This window comes from Schistocerca piceifrons, chromosome 1, assembly GCF_021461385.2.
Source record: "Schistocerca piceifrons isolate TAMUIC-IGC-003096 chromosome 1, iqSchPice1.1, whole genome shotgun sequence".
Taxonomy (NCBI): Eukaryota; Metazoa; Arthropoda; class Insecta; order Orthoptera; family Acrididae; genus Schistocerca; species Schistocerca piceifrons.
The window spans coordinates 14,825,468-14,851,109 of NC_060138.1; positions in this window are offsets into that span (position 1 = coordinate 14,825,468).

The window sequence follows — 25,642 nt, forward strand, 5'->3', positions numbered from 1 at the left end:
TTTAAGTGTCAGGAATTCGTTTCTGAAAGTATTTGTATGGAGTGTAGCCATGTATGGAAGTGAAACATGGACGATAACTAGTATGGACAAGAAGAAAATAGAAGCTTTCGAAATGTGGTGCTACAGAAGAATGCTGAAGATAAGGTGGGTAGATCACATAACTAATGAGGAGGTATTGAATAGGATTGGGGAGAAGAGAAGTTTGTGGCACAACTTGACTAGAAGAAGGGATCGGTTGGTAGGACATGTTTTGAGGCATCAAGGGATCACAAATTTAGCATTGGAGGGCAGCGTGGAGGGTAAAAATCGTAGGGGGAGACCAAGAGATGAATACACTAAGCAGATTCAGAAGGATGTAGGTTGCAGTAGGTACTGGGAGATGAAGAAGCTTGCACAGGATAGAGTAGCATGGAGAGCTGCATCAAACCAGTCTCAGGACTGAAGACTACAACAACAACAAAAATGAGTAATCGTTCTGCTAGAAGGACGCGGTGTTTTTCTCCACTGAATTCCATAGTGTCTGAAAAAAAATGTTTGCAGGCTGGGCTGGACTTGTTAAATTATTTGCATTTTCAGGTTGGGTTGCGTTTGGTATATTATACATACACTCCTGGAAATGGAAAAAAGAACACATTGACACCGGTGTCTCAGACCCACCATACTTGCTCCGGACACTGCGAGAGGGCTGTACAAGCAATGATCACACGCACGGCACAGGGGACACACCAGGAACCGCGGTGTTGGCCGTCGAATGGCGCTAGCTGCGCAGCATTTGTGCACCGCCGCCGTCAGTGTCAGCCAGTTTGCCGTGGCATACGGAGTTCCATCGCAGTCTTTAACACTGGTAGCATGCCGCGACAGCGTGGACGTGAACCGTATGTGCAGTTGACGGACTTTGAGCGAGGGCGTATAGTGGGCATGCGGGAGGCCGGGTGGACGTACCACCGAATTGCTCAACACGTGGGGCGTGAGGTCTCCACAGTACATCGATGTTGTCGCCAGTGGTCGGCGGAAGGTGCACGTGCCCGTCGACCTGGGACCGGACCGCAGCGACGCACGGATGCACGCCAAGACCGTAGGATCCTACGCAGTGCCGTAGGGGACCGCACCGCCACTTCCCAGCAAATTAGGGACACTGTTGCTCCTGGGGTATCGGCGAGGACCATTCGCAACCGTCTCCATGAAGCTGGGCTACGGTCCCGCACACAGTTAGGCCGTCTTCCGCTCACGCCCCAACATCGTGCAGCCCGCCTCCAGTGGTGTCGCGACAGGCGTGAATGGAGGGACGAATGGAGACGTGTCGTCTTCAGCGATGAGAGCCGCTTCTGCCTTGGTGCCAATGATGGTCGTATGCGTGTTTGGCGCCGTGCAGGTGAGCGCCACAATCAGGACTGCATACGACCGAGGCACACAGGGCCAACACCCGGCATCATGGTGTGGGGAGCGATCTCCTACACTGGCCGTACACCACTGGTGATCGTCGAGGGGACACTGAATAGTGCACGGTACATCCAAACCGTCATCGAACCCATCGTTCTACCATTCCTAGACCGGCAAGGGAACTTGCTGTTCCAACAGGACAATGCACGTCCGCATGTATCCCGTGCCACCCAACGTGCTCTAGAAGGTGTAAGTCAACTACCCTGGCCAGCAAGATCTCCGGATCTGTCCCCCATTGAGCATGTTTGGGGCTGGATGAAGCGTCGTCTCACGCGGTCTGCACGTCCAGCACGAACGCTGCTCCAACTGAGGCGCCAGGTGGAAATGGCATGGCAAGCCGTTCCACAGGACTACATCCAGCATCTCTACGATCGTCTCCATGGGAGAATAGCAGCCTGCATTGCTGCGAAAGGTGGATATACACTGTACTAGTGCCGACATTGAGCATGCTCTGTTGCCTGTGTCTATGTGCCTGTGGTTCTGTCAGTGTGATCATGTGATGTATCTGACCCCAGGAATGTGTCAATAAAGTTTCCCCTTCCTGGGACAATGAATTCACGGTGTTCTTATTTCAATTTCCAGGAGTGTATTTGCAGATTAGAATTTACTCGCTCCAATACTTGAATTTTCAGGCTGCGCCATATTAGCAGACCAGGCTATCCTTGGTAAGCCTACATCATTTACATCCCAACACTCATCACTACATCCTTCAGATACAGTGCTGGCCGACATAGGTATATCAGCGAGATCAGTTTCCTCTTCACAAGCAGGACTAGATTCACATTCGTGAAGGCCTGGGAGAGAATACCACACGCCCATCCTTAGACTGAGTCATAAACCTCACCCCCCCCCCCCCCCCCCCATCTCAAATAAAATGTAAAACTAGATCACTGTAGGTAGTGCATCCAGAAGGTTAAAAGAAAGCCTGAGGGCTGCTAGTTTGGGACAGTTGAACAAAACGTGGACTACTGGCAACTGAGAGCCGCAGTGACACCGGGGTGGGTCCTCGTAATGGAGGAGGTGACTGTGAGTCAGTGAGATGTGGCCGATGAGGAGCCAGAAAGGTCAACAGAGTCCCTGCGACTGGCTCATGTGGATGACCATGTAACGTACCCTCTCTCTCTGTTATTGTTTTTTGTTATTGTAGTTGTAGAGATATGAAATTATTGTTGCGGTTTGCTTAGTCAGCCGTATTTCGGAATTTTTTGACATTAAATGGAGCCTGAAACTTGCGTAATAAATACTTCGCGTGAAGTGCGATTTGCGGCATAAACAAAAATTAATTGCGGAGATGCAATCCACAGAATATTAACAGAAAAAACTTTAGAACAATGCTCACGACTGACTAGACACATTCAGAGGGTACGTACATTCGCGTACGAGTGTTGCGATCTGATGAGAAAGATCTATCTTAATTTTTTTTGTGTAAAATAATTACGTCGTAACACATTCGGAGATTGCGAACGTACAATCAGGGTAGAGGCACGTACTTTCTATCATTCCCCGTGGCCTGGCTAAAAGAATTGCAATTATTTAAATTTAAGAATATTTCTTTTTCAATCGAACTCCTATTTTTATACGAAAAGGAAGATTGCAGGTTCTGAATGTCTCGGCAAAAACACTTCGAAATTAACCTTAGCGGCCACCAAAGGAAAGTAGTAAGCACAATCACGTACCTCTATTGTTGAGCATCGTCGTCGTAAAGATCGTCGCCTCCATCTAAAATTCGCCTTCTCGAATTAACAGAGTAATTTGTACTCCATTGGTATGGGATTTAGGCTTGATCTTGACAGAAATTATAAAACACATTTTTCATCATTTAACACACACATAGACATGAAACTATACAGTACGTCTTTACGCCAGCACATCAGAACAAAAAGGTAGTTAATACTAGAAGCAATAAAAGACTCTCGAAATTAGTTTTTTGTCTCTCAATGAGAAAAAAGTTTTTTTTTGAGTATTCCTCTGGTATGGGAGTCGAAACAAATTTTCTTCTTGTATCTTTGAGATTAAATTACAACATTTTTTAGTTCCTTTTTAACCACCACACGTTCCCTGTCTCCTTGATAACACACAGTTTATTCGGTGTACTTAGGGAGCCCTGTTCAGTATTCCAGATCCTGAAAACATTACAGAGTAAGACAATTGGAGATCAGTCTCTGGTGTGCTCATCACCAGTCAGTTTACTGGTAGCATGGCAGCAAGTTCATTTGCCAGGATTCTGATATGTCCTAGGGGTACAAATGAAGGGCATTGAACTTCCACAGCTTTCAAGGCCATAGACTCCTGGACTAAACGATGATGAGGAAGCGCTGGCCGAGAGCTTATAGGCTGCTTAAGAAGTCACTACAGATGAGGAAGGACTCTCCTGTACAGGAGCAGATATGCTCAAGTGTGCGAGAGATGGCTACTGACTCTCTAGTGAAAACACTTATTTTATTTATTCGTTCGGCATATACAAGGCAAATATTACAGTGTCATTACAATCCACCAGGAAATTACAACACTACACAATGCTACTTATAGTTTTGAGCCAATCTATGGCTAGGTCAGGCAGGTAATGTATGTCCTTCAGTTCACCACTATATCCTACCACTTCACACACCAGTAGGTGGTCCATTGTCTGGATTTCACCACATTCACACACGGGACTGTCCGCAAGTCCCCACTTATTCATTAGATGTTTGCATCTTCCCACGCTTGTTCTAAGGCGATTTAAGGCAACCCAGAGCTTCCGAGGGAGATCAAAACCATTTATCTTCTTGCTGGGGTCATCGATAAGCTTTTGGTTCTTGTGTGTCTCTTTGCGCCATGATTCCCCCCAGGCTAGCTTTGGGTCGAAGTCCTGTAATTACCTGCCAATCTTCCAAAAGGGGGACCTAGATTTTAGCCTGTTGATGGGTGATAAGTCTTGGTGTAGGGAATTCTGGATTGTGTACGATCTTCCTATATATTCTTGAGGTCGCCATGGAGCGCCTTATATCAGGGGGTTCTATGTTGGCAAGGACTGGGAGCCAGTCACATGGGGTACCCCTAAGTGTGCCTGAAATAATTCTCATTGTCTTTTTCAATTGGATGTCTACTTTATTTACATGCGCACTTTTCGCCCAGACTGGTGAACAATATTCAGCCACGGTGTACACGAGGGCTAATGCTGACGTCCTTAGTGTATTAGCTCCGCACCCCCATGATGTTCTGGCCAGTTTAGACATAACACATTTCGAGATTTTAATTTCTGTTTGGTGTCTTCCAGATGGGAGCTAAGCGTTAGTGTGCGGTCTAATTTTACTCCCAGATATTTCATGTCTGATATGTCGGTCATTCAGGGAAAGCTTTAGTTTCCTGTTTGAAGCTCTGTTATTAAGGTGCATTATGGTACTGGTCGTTTTATTGTAGTTGTGATGCAAATGCCACTTAAGGTAGTAGGTGTTCAGCGCTTCAAGGTCCGCATTCAATGTTTTTTCAAGATCTTCGAAATTTTTGCTTTGGTATGCGATGGCCAGATCATCCGCATACGCAAATTTACGCGACCTGGTGCTCGGCACATCAGACATGTATTAATTAAAAAGGGTCGGCGCCAGGGCTGACCCCTGCAGCAGGCCATTGTTTATGACCATGCTTTTGCTGTTCTTTCCATGGAGATAGACCTTGATCTTCCTGCCTGTCAGCATATTTTTTAGTAACGTGTTTGTCTGATTGCATTTGATAATTCAAGTAAGCTTGAGCAGTAGTCCTTTGGTCCAGACAGTGTCATAGGCTGATGTAAGATCTATTAATACCAGGCCCGTTTTCAGCTTGTTCTGATGCAGCGGAGTGTGCGCTGATATGAAACTTCCTGGCAGATTAAAACTGTGTGCCCGACCGAGACTCGAACTCGGGACCTTTGCCTTTCGCAGGCAAGTGCTCTAGAGCACTCGGGACCTTTGCCTTTCGCGGGCAAGTGCTCTGCTGCAGAGTGAAAATCTCATTCTGGAAACATCCCCCAGGCTGTGGCTAAGCCATGTCTCAGTAGTATCCTTTCTTTCAGGACTGCTAGTTCTGCAGGGTTCGCAGGAGAGCTTCTGTAAAGTTTGGAAGGTAGCAGACGAGATACTGGCAGAAGTAAAGCTGCGAGACCGGGCGTGAGTCGTGCTCCGGTAGCTCAGATGGTAGAGCACTTGCCCGCGAAAGGCAAAGGTCCCGAGTTCGAGTCTCGGTCGGGCACACAGTTTTAATCTGCCAGGAAGTTTGTTCACAGCAGTTCCTTCCCACATGGAACCCTGCTTGATAGTCCGGGAGGTTCGCCTCTGCTAGTCTGGCCAGTAATATTCTCTCAAATAGTTTGTAAGAGGTACAAAGCAGTGAGATTGGTCTATAGTTCTTTGGATTATCTCCATCCTTCCCTGGTTTCAGTACCGCTATTATCTTAGCTTCTTTCCATAACCTCGGGAGTGCATCTGATTTAATGCATTCCGTGAAGAGCTTGGCCATCCATTTCCTCCCAATGGGTCCCAGCTCCCTCAGAAATTCTGGGAGGATTTCGTTGGGTCCAGCTGCTTTCCCTGTTTTCAATAGTGTTAGGGCCAGGGTAATCTCCTCAAAGTCTACTGCTTTGACAATATCTAGATTAGTTGGATTTTTCGCTAATTCCTTGGTTAGGTTCCTGAAGATCCTTTTCTTCTCCTCAGTCTTCAGGCGTATTTTGGAGGTCTGTTTCATGGCAGTCGCTATTTCGGATGGGCTCACACCCGCGGCCGATCTTCGTGGTGTTGTGGCACCACCCAGTTTCCGTGGTAGACCCCAGCTCTTCCTGCTATCTTCCACCTGTTCCTACGTTCCTCATTCATAGTGTTGATCAGTCGTTCTGCAGTCTCGTCCTCCCCACTCCTCTCATACTGCTCTAACAATGACTCGCATTCCTCTGACCAGCAAGGAACGTATTCCCTCCGGGCCCCTCGGGGGACAGCCTTTAGGGCCCCTTTATATATCAGGTTTACAAACCTTTGGTAGTTATCTGGACTTGGTGGTATTCGATTTATTGTCTTGTCAATAAAAGATTTATATTTTCCCCAGTCTGCTTTTCTCAGATTCCACCGTGGAATCGGGGGGCTCTTTATGATCAGGATGGAAAGGCTGATCTCCACAATAATTGGGAGGTGTTGGCTCCATGAGAAAGCTTCGAGGACTCTTCTTGTAGCTTGCATTGGTACGCCTGTTGTGCCGCATGTGACAAAGGTCAGGTCAGGTGTCGTCTTTGTGCCCTATACTTTTGAATTGAAGGACACTCTGTCCTTGGGATCAAAAAGGAGGTTTAGGTCCTGGTTGTCAGCCCAGTCACTTAGTCCAACGCCTTCCGGAGTGGATCTCTGATATCCCCATCTGGTGTGCTGGGAATTAAAGTCGCCAGCATAGATTGCTGGATGATTAGCCTGCGGTAAGATTCCTATAGGCCATTGCTGCAAAGGTGGTTTGTAGACATTGTGATTGTCATCTCTCCCAGTTTAATGCCTATTGCGTGTGGAACCGATTCCACATTGTTCTCGAGGTTTCCTAGAAGCTCATTTTTCACCAGGGTCGCCATACCATGTTTGTCGTGTCCTGAGTATCCCACATTGGTGAATCCTGGTATGCATACTCGTTCGATGTTTTCATCCGTCAGGTGTGTCTCCTGCAAGAGTATGACACTTACTCTTTCTCTTGTTACAATTTTTTCAAGGATTTCTGCTTTCGTCCTTGTGTAGCCTTCTATATTGAAGTGGCACACTCTCACCATCTTCATGGAGTAATTCCGCTTCTTAACCGTTTGCCTTCTTGTGGACCTGGAGGCATTTGAGCGTCTGGTCGCCGGAATTGTGTAGACTTTTTGCCGTTGCATTTTACTGCAGCGTTGCCCAGGTAGCACCATCTTGGAGGTTGTCTACACGTCGCTCCCCGTGAAAACACTGCAGCCATCTGGCAAGGAGTGCTGTTCAGTAACTCCAGTGTGAGCATAAGTGAAGCCAATGTGACCATCGAACCATCGGTGTATACTATTTCTGAGTCTTGGAACTCGCTGAGAATAAAGAAAAATTTGCAGCAGAGGAACTCAGGAGGAACAGTCTTTTGGGCCTTGTGATAGGTCCAGACAAAGATGTGGGTGAGGCATGGAGGTTGGAGGTGTATGTGAGTGTACTCAGAGGAAAGGAGGTAGAGGGAAAGACTTGAGTTCAGTGAGAAGGGACCAGACATGGACTGCAATTGTAATCCCTGATCTGGACCACCATTGCGGCAGATGGGTCACCAGATTAGATAAAAGGAGATAGTAATTTTGATGTTTAGGTGAACTGCAAATATGCATAGTATAATTGGCAGGCATTCTATGGATTGGAGTGGAATGTAAAATCCCTTAATTGGGCAGGTAGGTAAAAAAATTTTAAAACGGAAATGGACAGGTTGTAGTTAGATATAATGGGAATTAGTGAAGTTTGGTGACAGGAGCAACAAGACTTCTGGTCAGGTGAATACAGAGTTATAAACACAAAATCAAATAGGAGTAATGCAGGATTAGGTTTAATAATGAATAAAAAACTAGGAGCGTGGTAAGCCACTAGAAACAGCATAGTGAGCACATTATTGTAGCTTAGATAAACACGATGCACATGCCTACCACAGTAGTACAAGTTTATATGCCAACTAGCTCCACAGATGACGAAGTTCAAAAATGGCTCTGAGCACTATGGGACTTCACATCTGTGGTCATCAGTCCCCTAGAACTTAGAACTACTTAAACATAACTAACCGAAGGACATCACACACATCCATGCTCGAGGCAGGATGCGAACCTGCGACTGTAGCGGTCACGCGGTTCCAGACTGAAACGCCTGCAAATGCACGGCCACACCGGCCAGCTGATGACGAAGTGACTGAAAAAATGTATTATGCGATGAAAGAAATTATAGGCATAGTTAAGGGAGACGAAGCCCACGCCTACCACAGTGCTAAAAGTTTATATGTCTACTAGCTCCGCAGATGAAGAGATTGAAGAAATGTCTAATGAGATAAAAGAAATTATTCAGATAGTGAAGGGAGACGAAAATTCAGTAGTCATGGGGGACTGGAATTCGACAGTAGGAAAAGGAAGAGAAGGAAAAGTAGTAGGTGAATATGGATTGGGGGTAAGGAATGAAAGAGGAAGCCGCCTGGTAGAATTTTGCACAGGCCATAACTTAATCATAGCTAACACTTGGTTTAAGAATCACGAAAGAAGGTCGTATACGTGGAAAAGGCCTGGAGACATTGGAAGCATCCACATAGATTATATAATAGTAACTCAGAGATTTAGGAATCAGAAGATGTGGACTCTGACCACATCTGTTGGTTATGAATTGTAGATTAAAACTGAAGAAACTGGAAAAATGTGGGAATTTAAGGAGGTAGGACCTGGACAAACTGAACGAACCAGAGGTTATACAGAGTTTCACAGAGAACATTAGGGAACGACTAACAAGACTGGGGGAAAGAAATACAGTAGAAGAAGAATGGGTAGCTTTGAGAAATTAAGTTGTAAAGGCAGCAGAAGATGAAGTAGGTAAAAAGATGAGCGCTAATAAAAATCCTTGGATAATAGAAGAGATATTGAGTTAAATTGGTCAAAGAAGAAAATACAAAAATGCAGTAAATGAAACAGGCAAAAAGGAATACAAACGTCTCAAAAATGAGATCGATAGGAAGAGCAAAACGGCTAAGCAGGGAAGGCTAGAGGACAAATGTAAGGATGTAGAGGCATATATCACTAGGGGTAAGATAGATACTGCCTACAGGAAAATTAGAGAGACTTTTGGAGAAAAGAGAACCACTTGTATGAATATCAAGAGCTCAGATGGAAAATTAGTCCTAAGCAAAGAAGGGACAGCAGAAAGGTGGAAGGAGTGTGTAGAGGGTCTATACAAGGGTGATGTACTTGAGGGCAATATTATGGAAATGGAAGAGGACGTAGATGAAGATGAAATGGAGATATGATACTGTGTGAAGAGTTTGACAGAGCAGTGAAAGACCAAAGTCAAAACAAGGCCCTGGGAGTAGACAACATCCCATTAAAACTACTAATGGCCTTGGGAGAGCCAGCCCTTAAAAAACTCCATCATCTGGTGAGCAAGATGTATGAGACAGGCGAAATACCGTCAGACTTCAAGAATAATAAAATAATTCCAATCCCAAAGAAAGCAGGTGTTGACAGGTGTGAAAATTATCGAACTGTCAGTTCAACAAGTCATGGCTGCAAAATACTAACACGAATTCTTTACAAAAAAAATGAAATAACTGGTAGAGAGCGACCTCGGGGAGGATCGATTTGGATTACAACTTATCTTAGAAGACAGATTAAGGAAAGGCAAATGTACGTTTCTAGCATTTGTCGACTCAGAGAAAGCTTTTGACAATGTTGACTGGAATACTCTCGTTCAAATTCTGAAAGTGACAGGGGTGAAATACATGGAGCGTAAGGCTATTTATAATTTGTACAGAAACCAGATGGCAGTTATAAGAGTCGAGGGGCACGGAAGGGAAGTAGCGATTGGAAAGGGAGTGAGAAAGGGTTGTAGCCTATCCCTGACGTTATCCAATCTATACATTGAGCAAGCAGTAAGGGAAACAAAAGAAAAATTTGGAGTAGGAATTAAAATCCATGGAGATGAAATAAAAACTTTGAAGTTTGTCAATGACATTGTAATTCTGTCAGAGACAGCAAAGGACCTGGTAGAGCAGTTTAACAGAATGGACAGTGTTTCGAAAGGAGGATATAAGATGAGCATCAACAAAAGCAAAATGGAATGTAGTCGAATTAAATCAGGTGATGCTGAGGGAATTAGATTAGAAAATGAAACATTTAAAGTAGTAGATAAGTTTTGTTATTTGGGGAACAAAATAACTGATGATGGTCAAAGTAGAGATGATATTAAAATGTAGACTGCCAATGGCAAGAAAAGCGCTTCTGAAGAAGAGAGTGTAGGTTTAATTGTCAGGAAGTCTTTTCTGAAAGCATTTGTATGGAGTGTAGCCATGTATGGAAGTGAAACATGGACGATAAATTGTTTAGACAGTTTAGACAATAATAGAAGCATTTGAAATATGGTGCTACAGAAGAATGCTGAAGATTAGATGGGTAGATCACATAACTAATGAGGAGGTAGTGAATAGAATTGGGGAGAAGAGAAATTTGTGGCACATCGTGACTAGAAGAAAGGATCAGTTGATAGGGCATGTTCTGAGGCATCAAGGGATCACCAGTTTAGTACGGGAAGACTGCGTGGAGGGTAAAAGTCGTAGAGGAAGGCCAAGAGATGTATACACTAAGCAGATTCAGAGGGATGTAGGTTGTGGTAGGTGCATGGAAATGAAGAAGCTTGCACAGGACAGAGTAGCATGGAGAGCTGCACCAAACCAGTCTCTGGACTGAAGTCTACAACAACAACTAGCAAGTAGTTCTTGTCGCCTGATCCACAATGGAGGACCCCCAGCTTCCATAAGTAGGCTGCTTACTGAGCTTGTTTGTAAAGGCTCCGTCACAAGGCGAACTCCAGAGTGGTGTGCAGGATGGAGCATCTGCAGTACTGATGGTGATGCTGAACCACACGTCAGACTGCCATAGTCAATACAGCACCATATAAGGGCTTTGTAAAGGAGCATCTGTGTAGGGGAGGGGGGGGGGTATCGTTCAGCCCAGTTGGTGTGACTCAGGCATCAGAGACTGTTACAATGCCGCCAGCAGTTTTGTTTAAGATGACGAAGACAGAGAAGTAAAGTTAAGCAGGAGTCAAAAACCAGTTGGAAAAAGCGATACTTCTCCACTACACTAAGTAATTGGTCATCAAGGTAACATTTTGGATGTGGATGGACAGTACAACAATGGGAGAAATGCATGGCCCAAGTCTTGGCGACTGAAAACTGAAAGCTGTGAGTGAGGATCCATGATTGTGCATTTCGTAAGGCTCCCTGCAGTCGACGTTCAGCCACATCAGTAGTAGATGAGTAGAAGGAAATACAAAACTCGTCAGCAAATAAGAAGGATGATACTGAGGACCCCACTTTTGCTGTGAGATCATTAATGGCCATTAAAAAGGGTGGGACGCTCATTACAGAGCCCTGCAGAACCCCATTCTCTTGGATATGGGGGAAACTTTGTGAAGCATCGACACAGAACTCTGAATCTGCGAAGTGACAAAATGTTCTGTCTAAAAATCAGGAGTGGGGCTCCGGTGATCCCACTTGTGGAAAGTAGTGAGGATGTGGCGCTGCCAAGTGGTGCTGTAGGCTTTCGTCTAAAAAGATGGCAATAAGGCAGTGTCGGTGGGAAAAGGCAGTTTAAATGGCAGACTCCAGGTATACCAAGATGTCAGTGGTGGAGAGACCTTGACGAAACCGCCCTAGGATGGAGCCAGAAGGCCCCGATACTCAAGGAGCCAACACATTGCCTGGCTCACCATACATTCGGGCAGCTTGCACAGATTGTTGGTGCAGCTAATAGGACGATAGCTATCCATATCTAGCAGGTTCAGGTTTTAGCCCTGGAATGATGATACTTTCTCGCCACTGAGATAACTGCAGATATGGTTGAAGACAGCAAGGAGGTGGCGCTAGTAATTCGCTGGCAGATGTTTAATCATTTGGTGTTGGATGTGGTCTGGCCCAGGGAATGTGTCAGGACAATCTACAAAGGCAATGAGAAATTCCCACTCACTGAATGGAGGATTATACGGTTCAGGTTTTTGTGTAGTAAAAGATAGGTGTTGTCGTTCCACCAGCTGTTTTAGTGTATAAAAGGCGAGTTAGTGATTCTCAGACAAAGAGGTTTGAGCATAATGCTCGGCAAAACGCTCTGCGATTGTGTCTGAGTCGGTATAAACAGCACCATGTGTGGAAATCCCAGGTACACTTACAGGGGTCTGATATCCATAAAGGTGTCTGAGGTTGGTCCAAAACTGGGAGAGAGAGGTTAGTGTACTGATGGTTGAGAAGTATCATTGCCAACACTTTCACTTCCAGTGTTTGACTGATTGAAGGACCAGGGCACAGAACCGTTTGAAGGCAATGAGGTGCTCCAGGGATGGGTGAGACTTGTGATATTGGAGGGCCCACCTACGACCTCTAATGGCAGCTGCGATTTCTGGCGACCACAAGACACTGCTTTCCACTGGGAGTAACTTGAGGATCAAGTGAGTGCCAGTTCAGTCTCAGACACAATGGTAGCAGTAATGTTCTCGCAGACACAATGGTAACAGTAACGTTCTGGACCACCTCATCAATGTGATGGAGATCCACTGGTGGTAGCAGGAGTGAAAGTTTCCCACTCAGCCTTGGTAACAGCACATATGGGCAAGCGTCCAGTGTGTGATGCTGGGGGAGTGACAGGGAGAGTGGAAAGTGGTCACTACCATACCCATCGTTGTGACCTCACCAGTGGATAGACAGTAGAAAGCCAGGACTGTTAACTGAGAGACCAATGGCCGAGTATGTGCCATGTGCCACACTGAAATGATTGGGCCACCTGTATTTAGGAGGCAAAGATTGAATTAGCAGATTCTTGACATCTTTACCACTGCCAGTAATCTTGGTTCCACGCCACAAAGGGTTATGGGCATTAAAATCACCAAGAACTGGAAAAGGTGGAGGGAGTTGGTAAATAAGTGAAGCCAATACATGGTGTGACCCTTCAGCATCTGGAGGAAGGTAGATGCTGCAGATGGTAATTTTCTGTGTTGTCCTAACCCTGACAGCCACAGCCTCTGAAGGTGTTTGAAGGGGCACAGGTTCACTATATACAGAGGTAATGACATAGATACAGACTCCACCTAACTGGGTCCATGATGGGAAACCAGGTTTCATGAAGGGCAAGGCAAACAGCCTGTGTAATGTTTCACAGTTGTCATAACTCAGTCAGGTGGGGGAAAACCACCTCTGTCCACTGGAGGATGACGCTTTTGAAGGTCTACGGAGGTGTGAAGGGACCAAGGAGGATGTTTACACCTTAGAGGCAACTGCTGCCACCAGTTGAGTGCATGCACCCTTTTTCCACTGCAGCTGAGGTATCGGCGAGATCTAGATCCTCTGGGGATGACAGAATCTCCATCTTGTCCTCAGATGCGAAACTTGTAGGGAGTGGCTCTGTTGGGGCCACCGGAGTATTTTGTTCTTAACCTATTTCTTCTTCATCAGTTTAACTTCTCAATGCTCTTTAGGGGGTGGAGGAAGGGAGTCCCTGAAGTAGCGTTGGGTACAGATGAAATACATGAAGCCCTTCGACAGCCAGTTCGTGGCTCCTTCAGCCACTGGCTGGTGTCCTCGTTTGCACTGGTGGACACCTTGGAAGTGAGAGTCCCAAGTGACACCTTCCATGCAAGAGGAGCCAGAGAAGACTTGCTTCTCCACCTGGGGGAGGAGACCGATATCCCTGGCGTCCTGGGGGGGGGGGGGGGAGATTGCTCTCAAAGTAGAAGCTTTGGGAACAAGAGAAGACGAAGTGCTCGCAATCACCAAGGGGGGGGGGGGGGGGGATGTAGACGGACGATCCTGGGGGCCCACTGTACAAGGCAGAGACGAAGGGACTACCATCACCAAAGAGGGTGATGTCGATGCAGCTGCAGCTTATGAAGACATCAAGTGACTGGGGTGTAACCTTTCATATTTCTGTTTAGCCTGTTGGTAACTCACCAGTCCAGGGTCTTGGCTGGCTGCAGTGGTCGAGCAGTTCTAGGCACTTCAGCCTGGAACCATGCGGCTGCTACGATCGCAGGTTTGAATCCTGCCTCGGGCATGAATGTGCGTGATGTCCTTAGGTTAGTTAGGTTCAAGTAGTTTTAAGTCTATGGGACCGATGACTTCAGATGTTAAGTCCCTTAGTGCTTAGAGCCATTTTGAACTCGAGTCTTGTACTCTATTATTTGCCACTCCTTTTGAAGTACTGTGAACTCCAGCAGGCAGGGGGAGTGGTGCTCTCCTCAGCTGATGTAGGTGGGAGGAGGGGCGCATGGAGTATTCGGATGCAGTGGACATCTGCAGTCTCTACACATGGCGCTGGAATTGTATCATGAAGACATGTGCCCGAATTTCCAACACTTAAAGCACCGCATAGGGGAAGGGATGTACAGTGTTATGTCGCATCAGTATACTATCACCTTGACCTTTTCAGGTAACAAATCACGCTCAAAGGACAAGATGCAGGCACCAGTAGCATCCCTATTATCGTTTGGGCGCCTATAGACGTGTCAGACAAAGTGAACACCCCATTGTTCTTAATTGACACATAGCTCATCATCGATGCGTAGTAAGAGGTCATGATGAAAAATAATCCCCTGGACCGTGTTGGGTCTCTTATGGGGAGTCACCAAAATGGGAATATCACCGAGCTTGTCACAGACTTGTCCCAAGTGATGCACGGGACTGCCTTAGGGATGCTGTCTGAATCAGGACTGACCCATTCTGCATTTTAGACAGTGCAGCTACTTCCCCAAACTTTGAGAACAATCCCTGCCCCCTTCCCCAGACGCTGGGGACATTGCCCCCCCCCCCCTTGGTGGAGATGCAAGAGCCTCCTCTGGCTCCTCTCCCATAGATGGGATCGCTTGCGACTCTCACATCCAAGATGTCCACCAGTGTAAGAGAGGACACCAGCCAGAGCCTCGAGCTGGCAGTCGAAGGACTTCATGTATTTCATCTGTACCCAAAGCTACTTCAGAGAATCCCTCTCAGGAACCGCTATAAAGCAGTGAGAAGCTAAACTGATGAAGAAGAAATTGGTTAAGAAACAGAATACTCTGGTGGCCACAGCGAAGTCAGTGACTGGCTGGGGATGCTGTCTGAATCAGGACCGACCCCTTCCAAATTTTTGACTGTGCAGTCACTTCCCCAAACTTATCCTCCAGGTTTCCTACAAGAAATAAAAAGAAATAAAAGCTTTGTAGCCAGAAAGGAGTCTCCATTGGTTCTGTTGCATACTAAGTATTGAGGCGAACAGGGCTCCCTTTTTCTGTAGCCTTACGTTCCTCCCACAGTGTAGCTAGTGAGGGGAACGATTTGTGGTCATATTTCTCCGCATTATAGTCTGCTTTGCTCTTCTTATAGACTTCTGGGACCATTCAGTCACCAGCAAGAGTTGACTCGGTCTGCTTTATTGTGAGTCATCTGCTCTGATGCCACCCACTCTGATCAGAGGGTCTTCCCATAGGCGGTTATACGATTGATACAAGTGAATATTATTGGTTAAAACTGTTGTTTATATTATTAGGGTTAAAATATAAATTTGTAAGGTGAAATGTTAAAATTTATTTGTTGCTCTTTTTATGAATCTGTGAAATTTAAATAATGAACTAGTATTAGATACACTATTGTTTTAAATGTTGATTATATTTACCAGGATACTATTAGTTAAGTAGTTAAGTATCTCATTCCATTCAGAGGAACCTACCCTGTGATTGATAATACACGATTTACTCTACTTAATTTATTTGTTTGTATATCTCTGTTATCAGATAATCTTTTTAGAGGTTTAAAGATTTTTGTTTATACAGATTTGATGGTGAAATACTGTTAATGAAGGTGGATTTGATAGTAATTTGATTTATTTAATTTAACTGATATTGGCTCTGAGGTGTGTACACATCACCCGTAGCTCTCTTTATTGATTATTCTATTTTGATTGTTTTAAAGTAGCTTCAATTTAGATGAGATAAGTCATAACATAGTAGATGTACTGGAAAGTGTATCTAGGAAGAGGTTCCAGATATAACTTATTAGTAAAGTGTTTCACTTACAGTGAAAATTTTTCTGTGCAAATCAGGATATCTTGATTATTTATTTTATTATATTTATTTTTTGTTTATTTAATTATTTAATATAAATAATTTAGTTAGATTTTGTCTTAGTATATTTTATAGAATTGATTTTTTAAATTATAGTGTATTGGTAATGTAAATGTTTTATGAAATATTATTTTATATTTTTTAAAGTAGATTTTATTTATTGTACCTTTTGTATCAGGGTTTATCAAAATTTTAGTATTTATTTTACTTGTCTCGATTTGGGATGATTTATAAATAATTTATAGTTAATGTATCATAATTATTATTAAATTATTTATAGAAATGAGATGTTAATCGTTTCCTAAGATATCTAGTTTCTTTAAAATTATTTAAGTTTTTAAAGCTAGTTCGTTTCATTTAATTTTTTAAGTATAAATATTAATTTATTTATTCTTTAAGGGATAAGCTTTGAAGTTATTAACCTATAATTTGTTTTTAAAAATATAATAGTAAGCTTTAAACCAGCTATCTTTGAGATTACATTTTAGTTCATTATTTTATATTTTGATTTTATAATTATTTTACGTTTTTTATTAAGATTATTGATTTAGTTTTAAAATTTTTTTAATAATGATAGAATTGGTATCTTTATTGGTATAAAATTTTCTGCCTTGTAAGTTTACTATAAGGAACTAGGCAAAATTGATTTCTGACTGTTTATCAAAAACACATCCTCTTGAAAATATTTTGAGGTCTGGCCTGCTCACTGAGCGGATTTTTAAAGAGCCGCGGTGTTTTGACCATGCAAAGGTAGCATAATCATAAGTCGCTTAATTAGTGGCTGGAATGAATGGCTTGATGAGAAATCAACTGTCTCTTAATAAATTTTTGAATTTTACTTTTGAGTCAAAAGGCTTAAATTCTTCTTTAGAACCAGAAGACCCTATAGAACTTAACATTTTACTTTTATATAGTTTTTTGTTTGTCTTTCTATATTTAATGATGATGTTTTGTTGGGGTGACATGAAGAATAAATAAACTCTTCATTATTATATCATTGATTTATGTTTGTTGTTTTTATCCATAATTTATGATCATAAGACTAAGTTACCTTAGGGATAACAGCATAATTGTTTTTGAGAGCTCATATTGACAAAGCAGATTGCGACCTGGATGTTGGATTAAGAAAAATTTTGGGTGCAGGAGCCCAGTGATTAGGTCTGTTCGACCTTTAAATTCTTACATTATCTGAGTTCAGACCAGCGGGAGCCAGATCGGTTTCTATCCTAAGACTGTTAATCCATATTAGTACGAAAGGACCATATGCTTAAAATATTTTTTATTATATTGACTAATATTAATTAATTTACTATTTTGATAGATTTATGTGTTGAATTTACAATTCATTTATGTAGATTTTTTTCTACAAACAGTATTCATACTCTGAGATTTATTTATGTTTATTTTAAACTTTCATTTATTAGTTATTTGTGTTTTAATTAGTGTTGCTTTTCTAACTTTATTGGAGCGGAAGGTTTTAGGTTATATTCAGATTTGTAAGGCTCCAAATAAAGTAAGATTTGTAGGAATCTCACAGCTCTTTAGCGATGCTATTAAGTTGATTTGTAAGGAGCAGCCAATTCCTATTATATCCAATTATTTACTTTATTATTTTTCTCCTGTTTTTAATTTAATGATGTCTTTGGTTGTTTGAGTAATTTTCCCTTACTTAACTTATATATGTTCTTTTTCTTATGGATTTTTATTTTTTTATGTTGTACTCGATTAGGTGTTTATACCGTTATAATTGCTGGATGATCTTCTAATTCAAGTTATTCTTTATTAGGTTCCCTTCGTTCTGTTGCTCAAACAATTTATATGAAGCTAGTTTGGTTTTGATTTTATTATCATTAATTATTTTAATTGGTAGTTTTAACATGTTTGATTTTATAAATTATCAGCTTTATTGTTGATTTATTATTATTTCTTTTCCCTTAGCCTTAGCTTGTTTTCCTTCTTGTTTGGCCGAAACTAACTGTACTCCTTTTGATTTTGCTGAAGGTGGATCTGAGTTAGTTTCAGGCTTTAATATCGAATATGGTGCAGGTGGTTTTACTTTAATTTTTTAGCTGAGTATACTAGAATTATTTTTATAAGAATGTGCCAGGAGTCCTGATGCCCCAAGAAGATGGACATCTACTGTTGGCATATATGGGGAGATTGCAGCTCAGGCATCTGCAGTGCAATCTCTGTATAGGCAGGGGGCTACAACCATGTGACCCTTCCATGATGGACTGGTTACCATGTTCGATGTTGGGAAAATCTGGTTTTATTTGTATTGTGTATACAGAAGCACCAAGTAACATACCATTGCATGGTCGTGTACATGGATCAAATCACCTTCCTGACTACTAGAAGTCTCGTTTTACAAGAAATGTTGTGCAAATAATTTGTTTATTTGGCTACTCGCCATAAAGCGGAGATGCTGAGTCACAGATTGGCACAACAAAAAGAGTATTATAGTATTTGAGAGTGTAGCATCGCGTTTTAGTACCTGAATAGTCTAATTTCGCTTAGTCTCCTTCCGCCGCCGAGCAGTGTCAGCAGTGCGCAAGTAGCAGCATTACTGCATTTACTAGGCAATCTTGTATTTTAATAACCATTTAAATTTTGTCGATTTGTTTGCGCTCTCTGTAGATTAGTTCAGACGTTCTTTACAAAACAGTTTTTAGCATGGATAGGGACTGCAACTGCTGTGTTCGGATGCAGGCTGAGTTGGCATCCCTTCGCTCTCAGCTTCAGGCAGTGTTGGCTTCGGTCACACAGCTTGAGGCTGTTGCCAATGGGCATCACTGTGGGGGTCCGGATGGGGGTTTGTCGGGGACGGCCAGCTCGTCCCACGCATCCCCTGATCGGACTACGACTGTGGTTGCCCGGGATACTGCTCGCATTGAGGCTGATCCTTCACCTGTGGTAGAGTGGGAGGTCGTTTCAAGGTGTGGCAGGGGGCGAAAGACATTCCGGAGGGCTGAACGGAAAGCCTCTCCAGTTTGTCTGACGAACCGGTTTCAGGCTCTGTCTCAGGCTGATACTGATCTTCGGCCTGACATGGCTGCTTGTCCTGTTCCAGAGGTTGCCCCTCAGTCTGCAAGATCCGGGCAGTTGCAGAGGGTGGGCTTACTGGTAGTTGGGAGCTCCAACGTCAGGCGCATAATGGGGCCCCTTGGGGAAATGGCAGCAAGAGAGGGGAAGAAAACCAATGTGCACTCCGTGTGCATACCGGGGGGAGTCATTCCAGATGTGGAAAGGGTCCTTCCGGATGCCATGAAGGGTACAGGGTGCACCCATCTGCAGGTGGTCGCTCATGTCGGCACCAGTGATGTGTATCGCTATGGATTGGAGGAAATCCTCTCTGGCTTCCGGCGGCTACCTGATTTGGTGAAGACTGCCAGTCTTGCTAGCGGGATGAAAGCAGAGCTCACCATCTGCAGCATCGTCGACAGGACTGACTGCGGACCTTTGGTACAGAGCCGAGTGGAGGGTCTGAATCAGAGGCTGAGACGGTTCTGCGACCGTGTGGGCTGCAGATTCCTCGACTTGCGCCATAGGGTGGTGGGGTTTCGGGTTCCGCTGGATAGGTCAGGAGTCCACTACACGCAACAAGCGGCTACACGGGTAGCAGGGGTTGTGTGGCGTGGGCTGGGCGGTGTTTTAGGTTAGATGGCCTTGGGCAAGTACAGAAAGGGCAACAGCCTCAACGGATGCGGGGCAAAGTCAGGACATGCGGGGACCAGGCAGCAATCGGTATTTTAATTGTCAACTGTCGAAGCTGCGTTGGTAAAGTACCGGAACTTCAAGCGCTGATAGAAAGCACCGAAGCTGAAATCGTTATAGGTACAGAAAGCTGGCTTAAGCCAGAGATAAATTCTGCCGAAATTTTTACAAAGGTACAGACGGTGTTTAGAAAGGATAGATTGCATGCAACCAGTGGTGGAGTGTTCGTCGCTGTTAGTAGTAGTTTATCCTGTAGTGAAGTAGAAGTGGATAGTTCCTGTGAATTATTATGGGTGGAGGTTACACTAAACAACCGAACTAGGTTAATAATTGGCTCCTTTTACCGACCTCCCGACTCAGCAGCATTAGTGGCAGAACAACTGAGAGAAAATTTGGAATACATTTCACATAAATTTTCTCAGCATGTTATAGTCTTAGGTGGAGATTTCAATTTACCAGATATAGACTGGGACACTCAGATGTTTAGGATGGTTGGTAGGGACAGAGCATCGAGTGACATTATACTGAGTGCACTATCCGAAAATTACCTCGAGCAATTAAACAGAGAACCGACTCGCGGAGATAACATCTTGGACCTACTGATAACAAACAGACCCGAACTTTTCGACTCTGTATGTACAGAACAGGGAATCAGTGATTATAAGGCCGTTGCAGCATCCCTGAATATGGAAGTTAATAGGAATATAAAAAAAGGGAGGAAGGTTTATCTGTTTAGCAAGAGTAATAGAAGCCAGATTTCAGACTGCCTAACAGATCAAAACGAAAATTTCTGTTCCGACACTGACAATGTTGAGTGTTTATGGAAAAAGTTCAAGGCAATCGTAAAATGCGTTTTAGACAGGTACGTGCCAAGTAAAACTGTGAGGGACGGGAAAAACCCACCGTGGTACAACAACAAAGTTAGGAAACTACTGCGAAAGCAAAGAGAGCTCCACTCCAAGTTTAAACGCAGCCAAAACCTCTCAGACAAACAGAAGCTAAACGATGTCAACGCTAGCGTAAGGAGGGCTATGCGTGAAGCGTTCATTGAATTCGAAAGTAAAATTCTATGCACCGACTTGACAGAAAATCCTAGGAAGTTCTGGTCTTACGTTAAATCAGTAAGTGGCTCGAAACAGCATATCCAGACACTATGGGATGATGATGGCATTGAAACAGAGGATGACACGCGTAAAGCTGAAATACTAAACACCTTTTTCCAAAGCTGTTTCACAGAGGAAGACCGCACTGCAGTTCCTTCTCTAAATCCTCGCACAAACGAAAAAATGGCTGACATCGAAATAAGTGTCCAAGGAATAGAAAAGCAACTGGAATCACTCAATAGAGGAAAGTCCACTGGACCTGACGGGATACCATTTCGATTCTACACAGAGTATGCGAAAGAACTTGCCCCCCTTCTAACAGCCGTGTACCGCAAGTCTCTAGAGGAACGGAGCGTTCCAAATGATTGGAAAAGAGCACAGATAGTCCCAGTCTTCAAGAAGGGTCGTCGAGCAGATGCGCAAAACTATAGACCTATATCTCTGATGTCGATCTCTTGTAGAATTTTAGAACATGTTTTTTGCTCGAGTATCATGTCATTTCTGGAAACCCAGAATCTACTCTGTAGGAATCAACATGGATTCTGGAAACAGCGATCATGTGAGACCCAACTCGCTTTATTTGTTCATGAGACCCAGAAAATATTAGATACGGGCTCCCAGGTAGATGCTATTTTTCTTGACTTCCGGAAGGCGTTCGATACAGTTCCGCACTGTCGCCTGATAAACAAAGTAAGAGCCTACGGAATATCAGACCAGCTGTGTGGCTGGATTGAAGAGTTTTTAGCAAACAGAACACAGCATGTTGTTATCAATGGAGAGACGTCTACAGACGTTAAAGTAACCTCTGGCGTGCCACAGGGGAGTGTTATGGGACCATTGCTTTTCACAATATATATAAATGACCTAGTAGATAGTGTCGGAAGTTCCATGCGGCTTTTCGCGGATAATGCTGTAGTATACAGAGAAGTTGCAGCATTAGAAAATTGTAGCGAAATGCAGGAAGATCTGCAGCGGATAGGCACTTGGTGCAGGGAGTGGCAACTGACCCTTAACGTAGACAAATGTAATGTATTGCGAATACATAGAAAGAGGGATCCTTTATTGTATGATTATATGATAGCGGAACAAACACTGGTAGCAGTTACTTCTGTAAAATATCTGGGAGTATGCGTGCGGAACGATTTGAAGTGGAATGATCATATAAAATTAATTGTTGGTAAGGCGGGTACCAGGTTGAGATTCATTGGGAGAGTGCTGAAAATGTAGTCCATCATCAAAGGAGGTGGCTTACAAAACACTCGTTCGACCTATACTTGAGTATTGCTCATCAGTGTGGGATCCGTACCAGATCGGTCTGACGGAGGAGATAGAGAAGATCCAAAGAAGAGCGGCGCGTTTCGTCACAGGGTTATTTGGTAACCGTGATAGCGTTACGGAGATGTTTAATAAACTCAAGTGGCAGACTCTGCAAGAGAGGCGCTCTGCATCGCGATGTAGCTTGCTCGCCAGGTTTCGAGAGGGTGCGTTTCTGGATGAGGTATCGAATATATTGCTTCCCCCTACTTATACCTCCTGAGGAGATCACGAATGTAAAATTAGAGAGATTAGAGCGCGCACGGAGGCTTTCAGACAGTCGTTCTGCCCGCGAACCATACGCGACTGGAACAGGAAAGGGAGGTAATGACAGTGGCACGTAAAGTGCCCTCCGCCACACACCGTTGGGTGGCTTGCGCAGTATCAATGTAGATGTAGATGTAGATGTAGTGTCACAAATAAGGTTTTGCCCAAAAAGACCTTTGTCATAAATAAATGACAGACACACACACACACACGCACACACACACACACACACACACACACACACACACACACACGCACATACACACACACTCACACGCTCATGCAAATGCAACTCACACAAACATGACTGCAGTAACTGGCAGCTGAAGCCACACTTTACTGGGGGACTGATAACCTTCGCTGTTTAGTCCCCCTTAACCATCCCAACAACCACCACCACCACCACACTTTACTGTTTTGTGTGTGTGTGTGTTTCCTTGTTGGGCAAAAGCTTATTTGTGACAGTCTTTTTATTGGGCCTATCTGTGACTCAGCATCTCTGTTATGTGGTAAGAAGTAACTTCCCTTTTCATAACATTGGTATATTCCCTCCTGGACTTTCCATTGTTTGATTTCTTTATTGGGCTATATCATAACTAAATTGCATCTCTTTGTTCACCTCTTACACTTCTGTAGCTTCCATATGGCGGGCTTAATCTTGAGAAAGAAATACTATCGTCATACTTGGAACCCCTGGATGCACATTTTGCATTGTCATGTGAAGGCCTTCTTGTACATGTTTGCATTTACTGATCTTCACATGCAGTGAAAACATCTATACAATTGCTGTGAATAGTTCAGATATTCTACGGTTGTCAACCCTCACAATATTAGATTTATTTTGTTAGCAGTAGCACATGATGGCCTGTCTTAATGTAGGAAATACCAACAAACATTTTTTATGGTAAGATAGTTTTCTAAACCTAGACATTATTCTGACACATCTGTCCAGTCAGACTATTCACTCCTGCCATTTGTGATGCACAGTGCCCACATTACTTATCAGTTAGTTACTTGCATCAGAAGAGATTTTAATTAGTCTATACCATTACCAAATTATAACAACACTGATATATGTAATTGTTTTCCGGTGGAAGGAAAAAACTTGAAAAGCCTCACACATTTGTGAGGTGAAGGATACAATAATTTCTAACCAAAAATTTATAATATATGTCTTTCTTCTTTTGGAACATAATGATAGAGAGTCTCAACGTCGAGTTCTATGCCAGCCATGTTTAGAGAAAATCATGACATCTGATTTAGGTGAGACAACATCGCAATACTTCTCTTGCAATTAGAGCTACGTAATGAGGTCATATTGTGTCTGTATAAATTGCAAGGAGTAGCAGGGTACTTTTAAAAGAACAATGTGACCTTACTAAACACCAAATATGCCATTTCGTTATACATGGTCTACAACAACATTCATCAGGCTTTTGGCATCTGGTAGCAGTTCATTGTTGCTTCTAAAGAATGGCTGAATACTCGGCCACTGAAAAACTGTGTGTCATCAATTTCTGACTTTTGATACACCTTTACATTAAATGATCTTTCCAGTGGAACCACGCGGAATCAACCAAACATAATGGAAAAAGGATAATGTTCTACGACTGCGTGAAATCTTGCAGCTAAATACGCCTGACGCTTCTGAATCTTCATCTGGTTTGATTCCATTGAGATTTTTGTACTGTATATGAATCTGCTATCAGGTGGTACCTCATTTACAGCAGAAAATACCATGACTTCAAGTATTTGAAACCAGTCATCATCCCTGTGTCTCCTGTACCAGCACTTGCCCCCAATACAACCTTATTCTTCCACCCAAATGTGATGATTGTTAATTTTTTGTCTGTTACCTAAATGTACAACCAACCAACAAATTACAAGAACCTGACAACATAAACAAAAACTAATGCTCAGCAATTACTCATCCGTGGATAACTGATTTGTGACCCACAGGTAAACAAAAATATTTGATGTCTCATGTTTTTGAAGTACAGATATTTTTGTAGCACATAGGTTCTAGATGAGCTTTACACACGCACACCTAGACTGAAACATGAAGCTACCTGTGTTGTGTACCAAAAGCAGCAACAGGATCAGACACTGAATGAAGGCAGCACAGAAACATTGACCGAAGTTGTCTGTTCCCCATTTTCTGTAAAATTAATTTTTCTTTTTCTTTCCTTATAGCAGTAAATGACTAAGAGTGTAAACGATGAAAGATAGTAATCCACAGACTTCAGTGCATTCAGGCTGTTCTAAAGAAGATAAAATGACTCAGCACAGATAAAGTTATCTGAGCAGAACGGCGCAGATTGTAGAACGGTGATTATAGGCTTACTGATCATACTTTATGAGATATAATTAATACACTCACTGCTTAATAACTGCTGCCTTCACTTAGTTACAACCGCTAAAAGGGCAAAACTCACTAATCTAAACTCTTACGTTCCTCAACTATCATCCCTTACAGACACTTCTTGTTTTGCACACTATAGCCGAGGTGATAGGTTCTGTTATTGATCAGATTTACAAAACAGCAAGATGAATATACAAGACTGCAATGCAACAAATAGGTGCACCAATTATAGCCACTGCTACTGAAAAATCCTACAACTTTAGCAAGGAAACACAAAACTACATAAGTAACTCCATTATTGTCTATAGTGCTACATCATATCTTTATAAATGTGTTGCTACATCAGAAGTTAGGATTCATTTGCTTCTACTCAGAGATGTATGCATTTTCGATATTTAATGTAGTCTCCACATACATTTTTACATTTTTTGCTAATGTCAATTTTCTTCAGTTCTGGATATTAGGGTCTTTTTATTTTGGTTTTCATCATATCTCATCAATAATTTATGTTTTTTACTGCAGTTATTGAATTACGTCATGATGGACTTAGGTGGAAAAATCTATGAAATCTTTGATAAAAACATTGAAATTTATGACGAAAAGTGGTTTGATTAGTTTTCAAATTTAAG